The sequence below is a fragment of the Solanum pennellii genome, chromosome 1 (genome assembly GCF_001406875.1).
Source record: "Solanum pennellii chromosome 1, SPENNV200".
Taxonomy (NCBI): Eukaryota; Viridiplantae; Streptophyta; class Magnoliopsida; order Solanales; family Solanaceae; genus Solanum; species Solanum pennellii.
In genome coordinates, this window is record NC_028637.1 from 3758778 (window position 1) to 3778042 (window position 19265).

At 29.9% G+C, this 19265-nt stretch overlaps 1 long non-coding RNA gene across 1 annotated transcript; it reads right to left on the reverse strand.

Annotated features, from left to right (window-relative positions):
- Nucleotides 1-9913: 9913 nt before the first annotated feature.
- LOC114074409 lies at nucleotides 9914-16957 on the reverse strand. Its single transcript, XR_003574807.1, has 3 exons — nucleotides 16668-16957; nucleotides 16206-16326; nucleotides 9914-10441 (listed from the first exon to the last, which is right to left on the reverse strand). It is a non-coding gene; the product is annotated as an uncharacterized LOC114074409 (long non-coding RNA).
- Between the last annotated feature and the right edge of the window lie 2308 nt (nucleotides 16958-19265).

Genomic DNA, 19265 nt, shown 5'->3' on the forward strand with positions numbered 1-19265 from the left:
TCGAAATGAGGCGTATATTGCTCCGCGGCTCGTTTTGACCTTCAAAATGGGTCGGAAGGGCCGTGAGGGCCAACCGGATGCATAGACAAGGTCTTGACGGACGTCCACAAAAAAATTTGGCATTTTTGACGTCGGAATCCGGATCACNCCACAAAAAAATTTGGCATTTTTGACGTCGGAATTCGGATCGCCCAAAAATGGTTTGCTATAGCACACGAAAATCGTCGAAATGAGGGGTATGCTCGCTTCGGGGCTCGTTTGACCTTCAAAATGGGTTGGAAGGGCCGTGAGGGCCAACCGGATTCATATGTAAGTTTCATTTGTATATATTACAATAATGAATGAACAACCCTATTGATAGAGTGAGAAATCACTCCAAAGGTCACCATATTAAGTATCGTAATAAATAGATACATTCTTATCCAAAAAGGTTCATGTAACCTAGTGAATATGAATGGTTGTTCATGTACTAACTTTATGGACTATCCACTTATTTAATGGATTTATAATAGAATATACAATGTATAATTATAATTAAATATGTGTCGGGTTTTACATGATACTTATTATATAATTATATTTTATTTACTATTATACCCTTGAGATTCTTGTAATAACATTTATTTGGACCAAAAAACAATTCTAATTAATTATCCGTGTAAAACATTTCGAATTGTCTCATTTTAATTGTAAATTTAATTTTTTCACATCTAATAAGAAAAATAATAAATACTCTTTTGATCTTTTTAAGTTGTCATATTGCGTTTTTCGAAAGTTAATTTGATTAATTTTTAAAGTTAAATTAGATTATGTTAACTTGATATTTTTAAATAAAAAATTTAGATATTAATAAACTATATGAAACGTACTATAAATTATAAATTTTTGCATTTCAATATGATAAAAAAATATATCTTAAAATATCAATCAAAATTCTTATTATTTGACTCTAAAAAAAGAAAATCATGACAACTAAAAGTATATAAAGGGAATAGTTTACTAAATTATTTCAAATACTCCCTCCATCCACAATTTGTCATGATTTCCTTTTTTAGATTCAAATTATACGAACTTTGACCAATATATTACGATAGATATTTTGATCATATTGATCAATATGCAAAAAGATGCAATTTATAGTACTTTTCGTATAATTTTTGAATATCTATTTTTTTTTAAAAAAAATATCAAATTAACGTAATCTAATTTAACTTTAAAATTAGTCAAATTGATTTTCGAAAAGCGCAACATGACAAACAAAAGTGAACCGAAGGAGTAAATGTGTTTTAAGAATTGAGCAGTATAAGAAATTATTACTTCTTTAATATTAAGAGTACTGAGGTATAATTGAAAACAATTACTCCCTCTGTCCCAATTTATATGACACTATTTTTTAGAGTCAAGCAATTTAAGTTTGACTGGAAATTTACGTATAGGATCTTCAATTTTCAAAAAATGAAATTTATATATTACTAGTAAACAAAGTAAAAAGTACTATGTGTCACAATAATTGATAATTCAAAATGTTTAAAAGATCTATAAAAAATTTATGATAAAAAATAAACTTGTTTATGAAAAACAACATATAATTTAAAAAGTCTAATTTATATGTTCAAATAAAATTTTAACGTTATTTCATAAATTTATATTATAATTTCATATCGCATTGGACCAATGAGAACATGCCAACTGTTTTGTTGTCAAGCAGCCGAACTGCCAATAATTTATATACTAGGATATTGGTGAATGTTTTTTGTAATATGTGCATATGCCAATTTAACTATATTTAAATTTTTATTTATCCGTTTCAAAATGAGTATTATTTTAGCAAAAAAATATATTTGTTAAAATAAGTACAATCCTAATGAATGGAGTACTTATTAGTTATTTCATGTATGATTTATATATGTATACCTCTTTAAGTATCATAAATAAAAATAATATTTTTATTAACTTACATTTTAAGAGATCTTTTATAAATTTTACAGGCTTGTTTATATTCAAAAAGAATTAATTATAAGCGTAAAATGAAAATTTTATAAATTATCAATTAATTTAAATAATTATTTTCAATAATATGAACAACTGATATGAGATCGGTGTTTATTTTCTAAAATATTTAGGTCATTGACCAAATCATGTTTGACATAATAATGTGAAGTTGGCTTGTAATTTGTGCACATGGTGATTTCACTAAATGACACACATTATCTATCTGTGTTTTTGAGTTGGCTACTTCATTGTTACTACTATTTGGACCCATTTTTCTATTTGTGCTAACATGGTATGTTAATTTTTGAAAATATTGTATAATTTGACTAATTTAATTTTTTCAAAGATACACTATTCTAGTACTAGTATAGTAGGAGTACTATTTGCTATCTTTTAATTGTGGACAAAAATGGTCCAATAATTTTGGAATAGGTTTAAAATAGTTTTTTTTAAAATATGTATTTTATAATAATTTAAATTTTATACGTTTGTTATAATGAGATTTTTCGATCTTCGTTAAATATATTACTTGAACTACATCTATTTGGCGAGAACTGTGTAAATATATTTAATCTGAAATATTAGACAATTTATCAAACTTAAAAAATTGAAATGAAGATGAGAGTTACAGAGGATATGGAATGTCAAGGTGGAATCTAGAAGATTGTTGAGGATACAATCTTGTTAAGTCTGGTACTAAAAGGGCAAAAAATATTGAGCATAATTTCTAAAAGGGCAATAAAAATAAGGTCAAAATCAAAAAGGATAACATTTAGACGAAAGGGTGACTCGTTGAACTTTTATGAAGTAAGGAACAACTTGACATGCGCCTTACAAGGTGTGAGTTGACATGATACCTATAGGTCCAGGTCGGCTTGCACCTTGTAAGGCGCATGGGAGTCTGTGCCTTGCTCCTTACCAATTCTATGAGAGTCATACAAAGGGTTAGCACAGTCTAAAATCTTCATTTTTTCTTTTTCTTTACCAAATTCTTCTATTTCTTTTATTTTATTCTTCATGGCAACACTTGATTTTTTTTTAGAGAGTTTTTTCGTTATCACTTGTCATGTTCACTAATAATTTATTAGATTATGTAACAAAAAGAAATGAACTTTGGTCATATATTTATATAGGCAAGCCATTGTTTGAATTTTAATTAAGAGTTATTATTTGTCTTAACTTGGAGATTACATACTTAAATTGGTCAAACACAATATTAAAGTATATTAATGAAATATCTGCTAACTTTTACTTCCTTCCAAAATAGTTGTCTTATACCGTTTTTAAGACAGTCTTACTAACTTTATTTCAAAGTTATATTAGATTACATTAATTCAATATAATAATAAAAAATTTAATCAAAAAAACTATATGACTATTTTTTTTTACATTTTGATAAGAAATAAAATGCAATTTATAGTACTGTCATATAGTTTTTTTATATTAAATTTTTTATTTTTAAATTATTGAATCAATATAATCTAATTTAACTTTGAAATTAAGTTATTTAAATTGACCCTTAAAAACGGAATAAAATAAGTATTTCAGAAGGGAATAAACTTAGCAGATATTTCATTAATATAACTTAATATTAGGAATTTAATATCCTACTTTATATGCACAATATGAAGCATGGGAGTTAGACCAATTTAAGTAGGCAATCTCCTAATTAAGACAGTAATAACTCTTAATTCAAATCCAAACAATGCACTAGCTATATAAATATATGACAAAAGTTTATTCTTTTTGCACACAATCTAACAAATTATTAATGAATATGCAGGTGATGATTACGAAAAAGATCTCTCAAAAACAAAAATAAGTGTTGCCACCAAGAAAAAAGCAAAAGAAATAGAAGTATTAGGTGAAGAAGAAGAAAAAAGTGAAGATTTGAGATTATGGTAGTCCATTGTATGACTCACGAATTAGTAAGGAATAAAGTGCATACACAACTCCCATGCGCCTTACAAGGTGCAAGTCGACCTCCGACTTACAAGTATCATGTCACCTTGCGCCTTGTAAGACACATGTTAGGCTGCATATAAAATTTCAAGAGTCATCCTTCTATCTTTATGTTTTTCTTTTGGTTTCAACCTTTTTTTCATTACCTTTTCGAAACTTATTCTCAATCTTTTTGCCCTTCTGGATCTGGACTCTAATTTTATTTGTGTTTTGAGATAAATATTTAGTAATAAAAATGATGTGGGTACTTAAGAGGTATGAAGAGGTTTCTGGCCAAATGATAAATAAGGACAAAAATTTATTTTATCTGCATGAAGAAACACCTCCTGCGGTGGGAATGAGATTGAAAAAACTCACAGGTATAAAAATGGAAACTTTCCCTTTTACGTACCTAGAATGTACTGTTTATTATGGAAAAAAGACCAAGGTACACTATAAAGATATACTGAGGGAAATGACAAAAATGATCATGGGCTGGCAGAATGAGTATTTATCCTATGGAGGATGACAAGTGTTGATCGCACACGTTCTATAATGTATGTCAGTGTATCTTCTATCAACCATGAACCCTACTAGAGGAATCATAAAACAAGTGCACCAAGTTTTTGCTAAGTTTTTTTTGGTACAAAACAGGGGGAGAAAGGGGAAAACATTAGGTTGCGTGGGAGGATATATGTTTCCTAAGATAGAACGGGGAGTGGGTTTTGAGATCACTCCATAAAGTAAATTAGCCCTATTTAAGAGGCTATGGTAGAGATTTAGGGTCTCGATAGGATCTTATGAAATACATTTATGTGGAACAAATAGTGTAAACAACAACAGTTGGTTATTGCGAGAGCTAGATGAGCTTCACGTGCATGGAAAAAATAATAGAGGTAAGAGATGAGACTAAACATGAGATAAAATGAAAAATTAAATTATGAAACTTCAAGTTTTGATTTGATAACTGGATCAAGTAAGGAGCATTATACTTCATTGAAAATGTTATGGGGATGAAATATATTGAAGTGAAAAGTCACACCAGAAATGTAGAATGGAATAAGAAAAATGGTTGGCATGATATCATAAGATCAAGATTAACATTAGCGTGGAACCTGGAGAAAGTGATACGCCATGCTAGATGCCTAATAATAGTGACAATTTCTCAGTAAAATCTGCATATGAACTATTGATAAAAAGAAGACTATAACAAGAATGGTTGGACAATATTTGATTGAAAGATATACCTTTTTAAATAAGTTGTTTCCCATGGAGGGTATGGCAAGGGAGGATTGCCACCAAAGACAACCTAAGGAAGATGACGATTTCATTGGCCTCAAGATGTTACTGTTGTGAAAGCTACGTACAAGAGACTATGTTTCACCTATAACAACTTCACTAGCTCAAAAGCTATGTATACAGTTGATATAGAGGCAGTGGAATGAACCATCCCCAACAAAAATAAGGTACATATACAAAGCCATTCTTTCTCTGTTAATGTGGGATTTATGAAAAAAAGGACATGACAATGAAGTGGGATGCAAATATCTACTCCAGCAGACCATGGTATACATGCATTGCTTGGTTAAATTAAAATACCCATGAATTGGGGTACCAACAGAGTGGGAGGAAATAATAGCCAAGCTACAGAAATATAAACTAAAGAATCATTGGTTGACAGTAAGAGGGGAATTACCAGAGCAAGGATGAATGAATTTACTAGAGCAAGGATGGATGAAGTGCAACATAGATGAAGTTGGTAGAGGAAATCTGAGAGAAAGTTCATATGCCTCCTGCATAAGAAATGAATATGGAGATCTTATTAGTGCAAAGGTTCGATGCATGGGATTACTACAAGCATGAAGGCAGAGGCTACTACAATCCTAATGAAATTAAAGAGATGTCAAGATCTCAAGTTACATGATATAATTCTTGAAAATGACTCATTCGATTTAAGAAAGATTAATACGGATAAATGGAAGATACCATGGCAATTAGCAATTCAGATTGAAGAAATAAACAGCTCATAAGACAACTACAAGTTATGATTAAGCATCTATTTAGAGAAGCAAATCAACTTGTAGACAAGCTAGCAAATGTGGTATTGGATCAACAGATTACCTTAGCTGCTATTAATTTTTTACAACTTCCAATAGAATGTAGAAAATTACTAAATAGTGACACTGCACAAATCTCTAATCTAAGAATTAGAGCCAGGTGAATAAACAATATTCAATGATGTATAGATTACCTTAGCCAGTTTTATCAATCTACAAGGCTTCAAAAATTTGAGAAATTTAAGCTACCTAACAAATGTTATGTGCTTACCAAAAGGAGTCACCAACAAAATTCGAAGGCCAGACGGACGGATATGAATTAGGAGAACTGATCTTGAGGAGGAGGAGTAAAAAAGGAAGCGTCTGAGCATCGCGGATATCTCCATCACAATCTACCTCATCAGCAAAAGAACGATTTAGTGGATGAAGTTTCAAGAGGAACAACACAATAGAATGAAAAAGCGAAGATGAAGGCTTACATAGAGCTCACTCAACTAAGAGTCATGACTAGACACCTCTGTCGAATCCAAAAAATCCCACGATATCCACCGGATAACAACTCTACTACTTAAGAGAGAAAGAAACAGGAGAAGAAGAGCCCAACTAGAAAGAAGGGATGAGAGGAAAGGCACATACCTTTGTGAGTTGATTCTCTGCTCATTAATAAACCACTACCCAAAAGGGGAATTGATGATCCCCAGATGAAGAAGACCGACGGCTTAGTTGATAAACTCTCTCAGAGGATATATGGAGGCGAAAATGAGGAGAATGTCGAATTAGAAAACCCTACCTGAAGGGTCTTTTAAAAGAGGTTTCTAGAATTGGACTGGGCTGAATTTTACTTTTATGTGAATTTTTTTTGGACTCAGTTGAGTCCAATATTGTACAAATTCATTCATCAATAAAACGTCCATGACCGAAAACTGACCAAAAAAGGAGCAAAAGGAATTTAAGGTAGAACTTAAATGGGAATTAAACATATCTATAATGAATTTTTAAAACACAATTAAAGTAGAAATAAATAGATACAATAATACATACATTCATTATATGTATTACTCCAAGCATGTTATCCATTATAAGATTATGAGTTACATATTCAATATATGTATTATTTAAAACATGTTCTCTACTAAAAGTTGAATAAGTTACATATTTATGGTAAACTACTTAAAAATTATTTTAGATAAAGATAAATAGATACACATGATACATCTCATATATATATATATATATATATACTTATACTTATACTGTTCGAAACACATTTTTTGACCAAACACATGAGATAAAAATACTTACTTCAAATACAATTAAATAAATACATCATGTAATACATAGTTATACAGAACCAAGAGATTAAATATGATGCATCTTATGAACAACTCATAAACATGTATTTTGATTATGTGCAAATCACGTGTTTCAAGAGCATAATTTTTAATGAAAAATATTCTTTCATAAAAATATATTATTAATAGAAATTAATATGATAAGTAGTATACTAATAAAAAGGGGAACAAAAAAGTACATAGTGTTTTAAATAGATGGATACAAATTTATGTATTGATAATACACAAGAGCATTTTGAATTTCAAAAAGACGGGTGCACCATTGTCAGGGGCGGCTCTTCCCCTTTAAGTATAAGGCAATCATTTTAGGCTCCTAAAGCTGAGGGCCTCGTTTATTTTAGCAATACTAGATTATAGGTTTTTAATAAGAAATTAAATATGATTTGTGGGAAAAAATGATATTAAAGAAAAGTTATTATAAATTTGATATATCTCGAATAATATGTCACAAGAAAAATTAAATACATTGGTTATATGAATTATCAATTGAAAAAAATTATTAAAAGAAACCATTTATAAAAAATTATATATGCTATTTTGCATCTCAAGAAATTTTAAAAGTACACTTTATAAAAACAAAATGAAAAATTTTCAACAAATAACAAACAATGATATTAGGAAAAAGCTATAAAAAAAATGTCAAACTACATATTATATTAAAATAATATAGCTATACTATTCTTTATTTATATTTTATGGGTATATTTAACTAATAAATAACAATATACAATTCACATTCATAAAATTTTACTATTTCCACTTTTCACGCTCTCTTTTCTATTCCCATTTTTTGAGTCTTTTTTCATTATCCCTAATTCAAATTTTTTATCCCCAAATCAATTCTGTTACTCCTAAATCAATTTCATCTCCTAGTAAGTTTCACAGAATCACAGACTTTTTGCCCATCAAATCCTCACAATCAATGAGTTTGCTCAATTTTCGATGGTTAATTATTGTTGAGTTTCAACAAGTATATTCTAATCCCCCATTTTTTCCTCTTTTTTTCTTTGAAGGTTTTATATAGTTCTACGTATATGGCATATTATTAAGGTTGAAGTTAGAGGTTGTGTTCAATATTGTTGTGCCGGAATCAATACTTTCTACTGTATTTGAATACCTTTACACTTTCTAGATTAGTATGAGAAGGATATACCTTCCAAATTAGTATATTGTAGCACACATATAACCATTGAATATTTATAATATGGCATACCATTACACTTTGAATATCTTATATTGTATTTGAATACCTTTACATTTTTGATTTTCTTTAGTGTATTTAGAGTTATGTTGTCATTTTGTATTCTGTAGATGATTTTGCAGTAAGATGTAGTAATATGAATGTAGTGTAAGTTGAACAAGTAAATTTATGTGGAGGATATACCTTCCAAATTAGTATAATGTGGCATACGTATAGCCATTGACTACTTACAGCGTGACATACCATTGAACTTTGAATATCTTCTACTGTATTTGAATACCTTTACATTTTTGAATACTTTCTAGTGTATTTAGAGTTATGTTGTCATTTTATTTTTGAAGATGATTGTTGCAAATGTTGTCATTCTCTTAATGTACTTTTTTTAAAAACAATATCATATTTATTAAGTAATGTATTTTCCTCATTTATCAGGGATCGTGAGATATAGTAGCTAGCATTTGCAGAGTACCTAAAGTGAGCTAGGGTGAAGGTATTCCAGCTCAATACCTTGATTCTAAGTTACACCGCATCAGATACGACACACTATTATGGAAATATGCAGTGAAGAAGATGAAAGAAGGGGTTGTTAGCGAGAATGAGGCAACACAATGATCAGGCCATCCGCAAGAATGGATAATAGTCAACTTGTTAGGATTGATTAGTTTCTTGACCTAGTTAATTTTGAACTTCTATCTTATGGTTAAAACTAATGTTTTTGTTTTTTTTTTGTCAAACATTATCAACTCTTTTATTTATATATGATCATGTTGCTTTACTGTTTTGATAACTACTTTGTTAAATTTTTTGTTGGGGTTATTGCATTCAATGTAATGGTAGGAAGAGATAAATGTATGTATGTATAAATGTACAGTTCATCTGAAAATGTATACACATAGATATCTGCTTTTGGTAATTATTTGTTTAGTTGTGTTTGTTTTTTATCAACATATTCAAAAGTATAAATGTATTCTAGAGTCTTTTTCATATCAAAAAATACGCAAGTATTACTATATTCATTTATTGTCAATTATTATTTAAAGAAATTTGGAGACTTACATTTTTAAAAGTGATACACATACGGTAAATGTTCGTAGTAATTACATTATTATATGTTTTAAGTGGTTTTTATCATAGAAATATGTAGGCGTATATGTATTTTTATAAGTTGTATGTTATATTATATTAATCAACTTTTTCACTAGTATAGCTGTTTTATATATGTATTCATCGACATATATTATCAAGTATAACAATATTCACGTATTATTAGTAGTTTGAGTGTGTCGATACATATTAATAATATCAAATAGAGTATTGGAATAATATTCAAGTTAATTTATAATTTAAGCAAGCAAACAGAGAAACAAATATTTTAAAAGAAAAATAAGATTTTTTTTTTATTCATTTATTCGACATAACAATAATTAAGTTAAAATACACTTCAATAATGGCATGTATCAGGTCCTATGTATTCCGTGCAATTCGACATGAACTTCCTATTTATGACCACGTTTTCCACATGTACTACAATAATTCGTACTCTCCTTTAAGTTAACTCGCTAAATGACTTCTCCTGTTGGTTCTGTGGCCTTTTCGGAGGTCGTTTGTATTTTGGTGGCAAAACAATTTTAGTAGAAATGTGTTCAGGTATATTCCATTCACTTTGGATGAGGATACACAGACACTTCATATGTTTACAATATTATTTCTGGCTTGTAAAAGTCTGAACAATGTTCATCTGGAAGAATGTTTTTTTGTTCAACACCCTCCAAACGCATGTGCGCACAATATTCCGTCAACTGAAACCTGTTGCAATTGCAAGTCTTCTTTTCCAAGCATACGATATAGGTCTTCCCTTCATCACTTACTGAATAAATGTAATCACTTGACAGGAAAACCTAAATCAACACGTAATTTCATTTATACATTCTATACGAAAGTTTACAAACATCCAATACTTAAATAAATGATTACATAATCAACTGAATACAAGAAATATTATTTTTCTCACAAAAAATAACCTTTCATTAATATACATATCGTCATAAATCAGAATACGAAGTGTATTCATTCAACACTATTCCGTCAATACTATATTCTACATACCAATTCTCTTTACTCTATTTTTTGAAATAATTGATCAAAACTGTGATGGTAACGATTGAATTGTATTTTTCTTAGTTTTAGAAAGAGCAAACATAATTTTTATTTTTAAACAGATAATAATTCTAAAAGGTAGTGGTCAATTACATATTTAAAGTGCCAAATTAGTGGGTTTAAGGGCTAAAAAAAAGCATTGTTAATTACATTAACTAATTAACCTTATATAGTGGGAAATTAATTAAACTGTATTTTTGTATTAAAAAAACGACATATGTATGGATATAGCCATTTTGTAACACAAAGTGTTGCTATTATTTTTAAGGGCAACTTTCACATATAGCAGATAAAAAGTTCATCTTTGTATGCTATAGCAAACTTTGCATAATTGCGCTCCATAGCAAACATAGAAACTGTATAATTCGCTATACATATACAGTTGAAGCAAATTGTATAAAACGAAGTGTATAAAAGAAGAAAGAGAAAGACACTTGGGCAGAAAACTGTATAAAAACGAAGGGTATAAAATGAATTGTATTATTATAAGTGTATAGAACGATTATATACAATTTGAATTTGTATAAAATGAGAAAGAGAGAAAGACAAAAGAGACTTGACAAGGAATATACAATTGAATCGAATTGTATAAAACGAGAAAGAGAGAAATTAGATACAATTTGAAAATTGTATAAAACGAGAAAGAGAGAAAGGCAAAAGAAACTAGGCAGGGGAGTATTTTTATTGTATAATTATAAGTGTATAGGACGAAAATATATGTACTTGCATGTGTATATACAATTTTCTCACGCTTTATACAAACAGAAATGCAATTTATACATTTCGCTTCTGTCTGTATAAGTGAGAAAGGCGAGGGTGGCGAGCGATATTTGGGAGAGTGGCGAGCGAGATCTGGAAGAGGGGAGTGAGGGGAACAAAAATATATGTATTTATACAATTTTCTCTGCTTTATACAATTAGAAATAATTTTTATACACTTGTGTTTGTATAAAAAGTGAGGAAGCGAGCGAGAGATTGGAGGAGAGTGGCGAGCGAGATATTTGGGAGAGAGGCGCCTAGCAATTTTTTGCAAACGTTTGGTATGGAACACAATTAAATCAAACCCTAGCTACTCCATTTATTTTAGGTTATTAGTTTGCTATTATATACAATTTTCCCTATTTTTAAATATGAAATTTATAACTATTTCAATCTAATAACCCTAAAACTATAGCTATTTATGTAAGTTACACTAAAAAGGAAAATTGTATATAATAGCAAACTATTAATTTAAATTAAATGTTATAATTATAGTTTACTTAACTTCCAATTCGCAACTACTTTTCCATATAATTTGCTATCTATAGCAATTTCTCCGAGCGATATTTCTACTTAATCGAATTACATGTTCCTTTAAAGGACAAGAAAATGGCGGTCTGCTTCTTCGGCTGTTGTTACCGAGCTCTTGTTGCTTATTTGTATAAAGATACATACAAATCAAAGCATATATTTTCTATCCCCATTTACACTATTTTTTCTTAAAATCTCTCACCCGAATTAGTTTCCTCTCACCCACATTATTTTTGAATTTTTGATTTTCTCTCCCCAAATACACAATTTTCTCCTAAATTGTCTCACCCAGATTAGTTTCCTCCCACCAACATTATTTTTGAATTTTGAATTGTCGCCATTGCCCTCCCCAATGTGCTATTAAAATTTCAGGTAACCACCAAGAACATGTCGAGAACAATTTTATATGTTTTTTCTTTGGATTCTGTATAAATCTTTTTTAAAAAGATCATGAATTTTTATATACATATACAGATTCAACTAATACGAATTTTATTTATATACATATACAATTGAATAGCACAACAAAAAAACGTATACTTATAGAAATTACAGCTAATACTATTTCTTATTTGCATATAGATTTCTCATATACACTTAAACAAAGAACACGTACATATACAATTTACATCTATATGCACATATACAATGGACTAGCCTAACAAAAAAAACATATGCATATATGAATAACGTCTAATATACAAACCTAGTCATCATAATTGAAGACGAACATGGTTGTCTACATATACACATATAGAAAAAATTGAAACGTTTTATATACAACTTATTCAACTGTATAAATAAATTTACACAAACTGAACAATTTGTGTTTAAAATTGAAGTATCTAGCGAATTCTACAAATCAAAAGCTCCATAGCAAACATAAAATTTGCTATGAGGCGCAATTATGCAAACTATAACTATAACATGATAACTATAACGACTAAGTACAAAAAGATGCCTTTAGCAAGGCACAACATTAGTAAATTTTAGTTTTAATTTTTGCATCAAGATTCATGAAGAAAATAGTATTCAGATTGTTTCACGAGAAAATTGCATAGTGAACAAATTTTGTGGAGATATTCAGAAAAGGAACAAGTATCATAATATTGTCATAAAATTTGGTCATGGAAAAGACATATGATATTGTGTCTTGGATTTTTCTAATAAAGTTCTACGAAAGTTTGGTTTCTTAGACTTTATATTGACATGATTTGGAGGCTTATTTCAAACAATTGGTACTCGGTTCTAGTAAATAAAATCTCACAAAAAAAAAAATCACTTCAAAGAGGGGACTGAAACAAGGTGATCCTGGGACCTATATCATGCACTTTGTTTATCTGTGCTTTTAAGAGGGTTAGAAAAACCACATGAAGATGAGAGTTATAGAGGATATGGAATGCCAAGGTGGAATTTGGAGATTGCTGATGATACAATCTTGTTATGTCCGGAGCTAAAAGGGCTTTAAAATTGAGGATAAATTTCAAAAGGGCAACAAAATTAAGATTGAAACCGAAAAGGCAACATTTAAATGGAAGGGTGACCCTGTGTACTTCTAGAGAGTAAGGTGCAGCTTGACATGCGCCTTAGAAGGTGCAAGACGACATAATACTTGTAAGTCCAGGTCGGCTTGCTCCTTGTAAGGTGCATGACAGTCTGTGCCCTTATTCTTCAAAAGGTTAGCACAATCTAAAATCTTCATTTTTTCTTTTTCTTAACCGAATTCTTTTATTTCTTTTGCTTTATTCTTCATGAAAACACTTGATTTTTTTAATTTCTTTTAGAGAGTTTTTTCGTTATCAATTGCCATGTTCACTAATTATTTATTAGATTGTGTAACAAAAAAATGAACTTTTGTCATATATTTATATAGGTAGGCCATTGTTTGAATTTTTATTAAGAGTTATTACTTGTCTTAACTTGGAGATTACGTACTTAAATTGGTCAAACACAATATTAAGGTATATTAATGAAATATCTACTAATTTTTACTTCCTTCTAAAATAGTTGTTTTTGTTTTATTTTTATGAGTCAATTTGATTAACTTACTTTCAAAACTATATTAGATTACATTAATTCAATATTATGATAAAAAGTTTAATATAAAAAACTATATGAGTGTTTTTTTAACTATATTGATAAGAAATAAAATGCAATTTACAGTATTCTCATATAGTTTTTTATATTAAAAGTTTTATTTTTTAAAATATTGAATCAATATAATCTAATTTAACTTTGAAATAGTTAAATTGACCCTTAAAAACAGAATAAAATAAGTATTTTGGAAGGGAATAAAATTAGCAGACCTTTCATTAATAACTTAATATTAGGAATTTAATATCCTACTTTATATGCACAATATGAAGCATGGTAGTTTGATCAATTTAAGTAGACAATCTCCTAGTTAAGACAATAATAACTCTTAATTCAAATCCAAACAATGCACTACCTAAATATATGATAAAAAAAATAATTTTTTTGTCACACAATCTAACAAATTATTAATGAACATGACATGTAATGATTATGAAAAAGATCTCTCAAACAAAAATAAGTGTTGTCACAAAGAAGAAAGCAAAAGAAATAGAAATATTAGGTGAAGAAAAAGAAAAAAGTGAATTTCACAGAGTCATCCTTCAGTCTTAATGTTTTCATTTTTGTTTCAACTTTTTTTTCGTTGCCCTTTTGAAATTTATTCTCAATTTTTTTCCTTCTGACTTTGGACTCTAATTTTATTTGTGTTTGGAGATAAATGTTCATTAATAAAAATAATGTCGATACTTAAGAGGTATGAAGAATTGTCTGGCCAAATGATAAATAAGAACAAAAAATTCTTTTATCTGCATGAAAAAACACCTCCTGCGGTGGGAATTAGATTGAAAAACTCAAGGGTATAAAAATGAAAACTTTCCCTTTCACGTACCTAGAATGTCCTGTTTATTATGGAAAGAAGACCAAGGTACACTATAAAGATATACTGAGGAAAATGGCAAAAAGAATTATAGGTTGGCCGAATGAATTCTTATCCTATGGAAGATGATATTGTTGATCGCACATATTCTGCAATATATGTCAGTGTATCTTCTATCAACCATGAACCCTACTAGACGAATCATAAAACAAATGCACCAAGTTTTTACTGTTTTTTAATTAAAAAACAGGGGAGAAAGAGGAAAACATTGGGTTGTGTGGGAGGATATACATTTCCTTATGGTGGAATGGGGAGTGGGTTTTGAGATCAGTCCATGAAGTAACTAAAGCCCTACTTAAGAGGCTACGGTAGAGATTTAGGGTCTCGATAAGATCCTATGGAGCACATTCGTGTGGAACAAATAGTGTAAACAACAATACTCAGTTATTGCGAGAGCTAGATGAGCTTCACGTGCATGAAAAAATAATAGAGGTAAGGGATGAGATGAACATGAGATAAGATGAAAAATCATATCAGGGAACTCCAAATTTTGATTTGATAACTGGACCAAGTAAGAAGCATTATACTTCACAAAAAATGTTACGGGGATGAAAGATATTGAAATGGAAAGCCACACCAAAAATGGAGGATGGAATAAAGAAAAATGATTGGCACGACATCAGAAAATCAAGATTAACATTAGAGTGGAAGCTGGAGAAAGTGATACACTATGCTGAATGCCTAATAACTGTGACAATTTCTCAGTAAAATGTGCATATGAACTGATGAGAAAAAGAAGACTACAACATGAATGGTTGGACAATATTTGATTAAAATATATACTTTTTTTTAAATAAGTTATTTTTAATGGAGGGTATGACAATTGAGGATTTTCACCGAAGACAACCTAAGGAATATGAGAATTTCATTGGCCTAAAGATGCTATTGTTGTGAAAGCTACGTACAAGAGTTTATGTTCCACCTATTTCTAACAACTTCATTAGCTCAAAAGCAATAGATACAGTTTGACATAGAGGTGGTGAAATGAACCATTCCCAACAAAATTAAGGTACATATACAAATCCATTCTTTTTCTGTTAATGTGGGAGTTTAGAAAAAAAAAAAGACATGGCAAAAAAGTGGGATACAACAATATCTACTCCAGCAGACTATGATATACATGCATTGCTTGGTCAAATTAAAATACCTATGAATTAGGGTACCAACAGAGAGGGAGGGAATAATAGACAAGATACATAAATACAAACCAAAGATTCATTGGTTGATAGTAAAAGAGGAATTACCAGAGCGACAATGGATGATATTACCATAGCGATGATGAATGATATTACCAGAGCAAGGATGGATGAAGTGCAATACACATGAAGCTAGTAGAGGAAATCCAAGAGAAAGTTCATACGCCTTCTACATTAGAAATGGATATGGAGATCTTATTAGTGCAGAGGTTCGATTCATGGGAGTACTACAAACATGGAGGCAGAGGCTACTACAATTTTAATGGCATTAAGGAGATGTCAAGGTCTTAATTTACATGATATATTCTTGAAATTGACTCACTCATTCTAAGGAACATTAGTACGAATAAATGAAAGATACCATGACAATTAGCTATTCAGATTGACGAAATAAAGCAGCTCATAAGACTATCACAAGTTATGATTAAGCATCTATTTAGAGAAGCAAAACAACTCGTAAACAAGCTCGCAAATGTGGTTTTGGATTAACAAATTACTTTATGTGCTTACCAAAAGGAGCTAGTCACCAGCAAAATTCGAGGGCCAGAGGGACAAATATGGATTGGGAGATCTGATCTTGAGGAGGGGTTTTAAAGAAGGAAACGTCTGAGCATCGTGGATATTTCCATCACTATCTACCTCAGCAGCAAAAGAACGATTTAGTGGATGAAGGAACACAATAGAAAGAGCGAAGATGAAGGCTTCTATATTTTGATTATGTGCGAAATAACGTGCTTCAAGAGCATAATTTTTAATGAAAAATAATTTTTCATAAAGATATATTTTTAATTGAAATTAATATGATGAGTAGTGCACGAATAAAAAGGGGAATAAAAAAAGTAATAAATAGATGGACACAAATTTATGTTTGGTATACCAAAGCGAATTTAGAATTTCAAAAAGACGGGTATATCATTGTCAGTGACGATTTTGCCCCTATTTAAAAAAAGACAATCATTTTAGGCTCACAAATTTGAGGGCCTCTTCTTTTTTTTAGCAATACTAGATTATAGGTTTTTAATAAGAAAATTATTAAAACGATTTGCCGGAAAAAATAATATTGAAGGAAAAAGTTATTAGAAATTTGATATATCTCGATTACTGTATCACAAGAAAAATTAAATGTATTAATCTTATGAATTATTGATTGAAAAAGAATTATTAAAGAAACCTATAAAAAAATGTATATGCTATTTTGTATCTCGACAAATTTAAAATGTACACGTTATTAAAAAAATGAAAAAATTTCAATTATTAACAAACAATAATACTTTTTAATTAATTATTAAAAAGAGGTCTGGGAATCGAACACACTCAACCTCAAAATTTAAAACCAACCCTTGAACTTATAAACCAATCATTTGTTATCATGGTTTCTTTTATCTAATATTTAATATATTTTTAAAATTATACATATAATATTAAAGATTTTTATTAAAGACAGTTTAGAATATAATTGTTAAAAATACTCATTGGCACACACAACATGCATACTCATCATAACTAGTGAGTTTGCAGTCTTGAAGCTACGATAAAGTTTTAAATTTCATCTATTCGCTTAATGCTAGTTTATTAATTTTTTTTTGTTTTTCGTATTTTAAGTCTGATTTCAAAAATAGGCCCTTACATATTGTTGTTTGATATTGTATGACTTTCACCTTATGAGTTAGGTTTTTGAGATTGAATAGCTTTATCAAATGTTCATTTTCTTCTCATAAACCTTTGATGCGGATAACTCTTTTAATTTACTACTGTCACTATCACTATCTCAATTCTTCTTTTCTCTAGAAATATAAAGGAAAAGAACATGTGCTAAAATTGGAGATTCTTTGATAGCAAAGACAGAATCATAATTTTCACTAAACGAATTTAATTAAAAAGTCAAAAGGTAGACACACACATATAATGTAATTTTTTAATAAAGATGTTTCATATGAATTCCTATATGATATCCTAATTCCGTCCTCGTTCAATAATTATTCAATATTGGCCTAATCTTTCATCATTTTACGATATCCTAGCTTTGCCTCTGCTTTAGAATAGTCAATATTTGCTCCTTCCATACTTTATAATGGTCAATATTTTCCTAATTTTCTATATAAAAGACATGTTATATCATATGACATACCTTGATATGGTCTTGAGGAAACATGGTGGTCCTAATTTATATTTCAAACTATTGTAATCTTTTGAAAAAAACACATGCATTTATAACGAATCACAAGTGTACCACGTGACAATCATTAATTTTAATTAGATTAATTAATTAGCTTCACTCTTGTTTCTTCTTCCCATTTTTTTTAAAAAAATCAAGACTATGTACCTCCACTTAATTAAGCTTGTTTCTTAATTTATTTCATCTTAATTGAAGTATAAGTAAATATATATATAAATAGTGAAAAAATATTGATGCGGTGTGAAATTTAGAACAAAGTATTATTCAGACGATTTCAAATTAGATAAAGCGTTATTAATAAAATTTGTAATCGTCTCAAAAAATGGCAATAAAGACAAAATTAAAACTTATTAGATTAGACTAGACCTCTTCTATTGATGAGAGTGGGAACCTTAGATGGATGCATTGAAAATTGACATATTGGAAAATGTTTTTTTTTTTTTTGGAATTTTCAACCCCAATTTCACTTAGTTACAAACCATAAATAATAATATACAATTTTATTTTCTCTGTACCAGTTACTTATCCACGTTTATGTAACGACCTGTTTAGTCGTTTTGAGCAGCAGAATTTATTTCTGGAAAAACTGTGTGAGTCGACGGAACCCACGACGGACCGTCATGGGCACGACGGGCCGTCGAGGGTGTCTCGTTCCAAAAGACTTAGACTTCTGAAATTTGGTTACTGAAATCGACTCTCTGAACTTCGTGACGACATGGCAGGACGGACCGTCGTGTGCACGACGGACCGTCGCAGGTGTCTCGTTCCAGAACACTTAGACTTCTGAAATTTGGGCACTGAAATCGACTCTCTGAACTTGGCGACGGACCTGCAGGACGAACCGTCGTGGGCACGACGGACCGTCACAGACCCTTTCGTGGAATTGAGTCTCTGAACTCTGTGACGGAGCAGCAGGACGGACCGTCGCAGGC